The 4,803-nt window shown below is 44.8% G+C and overlaps 1 pseudogene; it reads right to left on the bottom strand.

Moving 5' to 3' along the window:
* Positions 1-3,706: 3,706 nt before the first annotated feature.
* LOC117713778 (kinesin-like protein KIFC1 pseudogene) lies at positions 3,707-4,803 on the bottom strand (annotated as a pseudogene).

Here is a 4,803-nt window from a genome sequence, read left to right as displayed (position 1 = left end):
CTATTAATTTGCTAGTGTAGGATATCTGTAATTTCTCTCTGAAGCCACTCAGTGCTCTGAATTTCCTCTATTAGCATTGGTTTCATTGTGTTTTATAAATTTGGGTATGTAGTGTCTTCATTTTCATTAAATTCCAGAAAATGTTTAATTTCTTTATTTCTTTCTTGACCAAGTTATCATGGAGTAGATGGTTGTGCAGTTTCCATGAGTAAGTGTGCTTTCTGTTGGTTCATAACTTCTGTTAGTTACACTGTGTTTCTGTTTAGTGTCTATTTCAATGTCTTGTCCATTGGTGAGAGTGGGGTTTTAAAGTCTCCCATTATTATTGTGTTAGGTTCAATGTTTTTTTTGAGATTTAGTAACATTTCTTTTAGGGACGTGGGTGAGCACATGAGCACACACAATTGCAATCAGAGCTGTGTGCCACTACTGTGTTTGGAGATGGTGTAACTGAATAAGAGTGGCTCTTCTGTTAGTGAGTGCAAAAGCAAAGTAACAACAATGGGGCATAGAGGGTGAAAGTCATGGCCTGTGTGAAAACTCATGGTCTGTCACAGGTAAGGAGAGCATGCACATTCTTTGAAAGGGAACATCTTCCCTGAGCACAGAATGCATGTAGATTTTATCCAGTGCTAGATGGGAGAGTCTGATCTTGAGCATGCTCAGTGAAGGAGGACTGTACCATCCATAGCTTGCTCAGCTTAAGGCCATGGAACCAAAGCTCTAGAGATTTAAATTATGGGGCAGAGGTCAAGTTGGCTTAGCAGCTGAAAGCACCCACTCCATAACCTGGCAACCTGATTAGGCCCCAGATACGAACTGTGGAAAAAGACCAGTGATATCCCAAGTTGTCCAAGCAGCCACACAAGAGCCCACATGGTACAGGACCACACAGACAGAAACACCCAGCCACACCCCCAACACAAATGCTTTTTAAAAAAGATATTTAAGCTATGGAGAGAAAGTGCTGTGAGCATGCACAGTTTGCACTATTAATAGTGAAGCTGGAAACTGTGGATGATATTTTTTAAGGCTATTAATAGAAGATTTTCCTTGGAAGGCAACAGATTTGCTGTGAAGCTGAATCCACCACAGTGGACACTTGGGTTCTGTGGCTACCTTTGAGGCACTCGGTCTCAGGGATCAGGTGCAGCATGGGCAGTCACTTTTAGTAAACTTCACATTGGAACAGAGCAGAAGGAGGACTCACCCTGTGTCTCTTAAATTTCAGGTCTGTATGTAGATTTCTGTAGCAGACTCGTCTCATAACCTGACCCCTGGTCTAAAAATGTGGCTGTAGAATCCATACAGGCATTCAGTGCTGGCAATGCCAGAGTTGATAGAGATCCACTTGCCATGGCAGCAGGAGGCTGTGCTCTCACATGTTGCAATTCTCTAGTATACAGCAAAATCCAGGTGGTACTGCTTCCAGATCCATCTCTCCTGATTCAAAGCATGCTTCTACACATTTACAAGAAGTGCAAATTCCACCCAGCCCTCAATTAAATGGAAAGATAGGAAGAACCAGGAATCTTAGTAATCCCCCCTCCCCAACACACATATTTGAGGCCTAATCTCTACTCTGACAGAAGTCACTCTGAGACTGTGATGGTCTGGAGATCCCACATTCAGAATCCCTGGCTAAGAGCCAGACCTTTCCTCAGAGTCAGTAGGCTCCACTTTTCCTGGGAGGAATTCTATACATGGATCTTGCTAGGTTTCTAATATTAAGGGGCACACCTACTGAGAGCAGAATTGGATTACATGTGTGACCCCAGGCTTCTAAGCACGTATCCAAAAATCCTGGGGACATAGTGACAGTTTCTGTTGCTTTTGATAGTGTGTACACATTAACTTGATTGTGTACCCAGGCCCAAGGGTCATGCAGAAAGGTATGCCACCCTGAGGGAGCTCAAGAAGCATACAAGAATGGGAATGACATGTTTATTGGTCTTGTCTGGTTACTGTCATTGCATCTTGGATCTTGAAATATGCAGTGTGATTGTTTGTTTTGTGTGTGTGAGTGCATGTGTGTGTGTGTGTGTGTGAGCCTGTGTGTGAAGGTGTGTGATTGAGTATGTACATGTATGTATGTTTGTGTGTGTGTGAATGTTTGTGTTTATGTGTGTGCATATGAATGACTTTGTATGAGTTTGTGTGTGTGTGTGAGTCTGCCATCCCCAGTGATCCTGGTGTCAAGGCTTTCTAGCCATCTCGGTCCCATTAAGAACTTTCTGTTTTAATTTTCTTCTTTCTTCTCCTCCTTCTCCTTTGTTGAAGATGCAGTACACTCAAAAAAAGCAGGATGAGAGGCTAAGTTAGAGGCACACTAGCCAAAAAGGGCAGTGATGTTTAGACTTGGTGCTGACACAGGAAAGATGCAAGTGAGGTAAAAAAAAAGATAAGAGAAGATGAATGCAAGCCTCTAGGGAGCTGGGGCACGAGGAGGGTAAGGCAGACACTGGAGAAGACTTCTGTTAGGACAGCTTTACTCCTCTCAAACACTGAGCTGCAGCAAGGAGAGAATCCTCATAACACAGTATCAGAAATGAAGAGACTGGGACCTCGGTTATGAGATGGATTCTAGGCAGCTGGGGGTTGTTTCTCAATGGATGCACAGAGTTTCTTTTCCTGGAGATCATGTGACTGTGTTATTTACATTCTGTGAACCCAGGGGCAGTGGTAAACACACTCCCATAGAGGTGGGGAAAAGGATTGTCCGTGGAGAGGAGAGAAGATGCTCATCCACATTAGTTGATAACAAGTAACTCAGGTTTGTTGGCCTGATAAAACATGAATACAAGAATCCTGTTTCTTTTGAATTGTTTTAGTACATGGGATTTGATCTGGGGTTCCATGCATGCTAAGTAGTGCTCTACCAGAAGCCATATCCCCAGCCTCTGGTATAAAATTAAAATAGAGTGTCAGGTATGGATTCCAATGCCATATTTCCTTATTAGCAACCTATCAGAAATGCTTATTAAATTTACAGGGATTTTGTGAGTTTATTGTAAAAGATAAGCATTGCTTGATGATATCCTTTGTCTAATTATATAAATATATTAAAAGGATATTGTATGCATGGTACTGAATATACCCACAGCAGTCACTACATGGAAGCTCCACTTTATGGGTCACTATCCACCCAGCACTCTCTCTTAGATTTGGGAAAAATCTAAGCTGGCATCCTATGTACGACAGTTAGGAAGCTGTGCCACTGAGTCATCCTCAATACTTCAGGTAAGAGTACTCAGACTGATCTGACACAGTCATCCGCAATGATTTTATATACTTGAGTAAGGACACTTATTTAAAGACAGAGCTCTATGTGTCACAGGCTGGCATACACACTCTAAGTATTAGAAGATGACCTTGAAACCTTGGACTTCTGTTCCTCCTCTCTGCTCTGAGAGCTGGGATACAGGCATGTACCACCAAGCATGGCATGTGTGGTGCACAGAATGGAACACAATGGCTCCAACCTCTTGCATCATTCTGTTGAGGGCTGTAACAAAGTATCTTTTTTTTTTGTTTTTTGTTTTTTTTTTTAATCTACAACAAATTTTCTTTATTTGATAGTTGAGTACATAATGTTGTCTGGCAAATAAAATTATGTCTCAACCCCCACCCCATTGAATATATATACACCAAAACACAGAGACACACGCACACTCACTTGCACAGGACTCAGGCTCTGGATCCATCTTCATTTCTTAGTAGCCTGAGTAGTACCAGTAACACACTGGTTCACCTTGGAAGCAAAGTGTAGTGAATTCAGAGACTAGGAGACATTCTCTTCCAGAGGAGAAGTGTTCACAAACATGAGCATCTTGGCACTGCCACCCATAGAGTTCTGCAGCAGGTAGGTAAGCTTGCTGTTTCGGTAGGGCACATGGGACTCCTTATTGCTCAGGTCCATTATGAGGAGTCCCAGTGTGGACAGAATGCTGTTAATGGCCTGTGTTTCCCGAAGACAATCACACTCCCCAGGGCCTAGGGTTAAGCCAGGGTCTAGCCGCTCACTCCCAGTCAGGTCCACAAGGTTGAGGGGAACATCACACTGCAGGCTGCGAGCAGCATGCTCTCCAGAAATCTGCAGCCGGAACACACTGTGGCTGCGTGAGAACCTCTCGTTCTGGGCAGTGTGGGCCACAGCCTGATTCTGATGGGCCAAATGGAGCAGAGCCTCCACCTCTTCCTCACAGGAAACAGAAACATATTGTGCATTGGTGACAGGGAGCTCCTCTCCCTGGGCCTGCCGGACGAATCTCATACTCATCCCTTGTCCTTTGCAGGTCTGGGTAGCTAGCAGGTCTCGGACGGTCTCATTGTAGATCTCTATGTAACTCAGTTGTATGTCCAGCCCTGGCCACTCATCTCCTGGGCCACAGAGAACAGATGCTGTATGGCTCTAGGCCCACCCGCCATAGTGAAGGTCTTGCCACTGCCTGTCTGTCCATAGGCAAAGATGCACACAGGGTAGCCATCCAATGCTGACTGGACAAGCATGGAGATCTCCTTTAACACTTCCTCCTGCTTGCTCCCTGGTGGGAACACCCAGTCAAAGGAGAAGTCATGGTGGGTAGTGGGCTCTGGTGCCCCCATCAGGGTCAAGCGCCAGTCATCAGATGATGAAAGGCTGAGACGGGTTGGGGGGTCATAGGGTCCCACAGGGCCAGGAGGAAATGCAAGGAAGCTGGGAGATGGAGTGGATTCTCCTGCAAGAACAGAGTGCACCAGGCAGAACATCCAGATATTGCCCTTCAGTTCCTACAGCTGGTTGTGGAGTCGATACCACTCCAT

This window comes from Arvicanthis niloticus, chromosome 8, assembly GCF_011762505.2.
Source record: "Arvicanthis niloticus isolate mArvNil1 chromosome 8, mArvNil1.pat.X, whole genome shotgun sequence".
NCBI lineage: Eukaryota > Metazoa > Chordata > Mammalia > Rodentia > Muridae > Arvicanthis > Arvicanthis niloticus.
The sequence above is the reverse complement of the archived record's forward strand: the minus strand, read 5'-3'. Positions and strand labels throughout refer to the sequence as shown.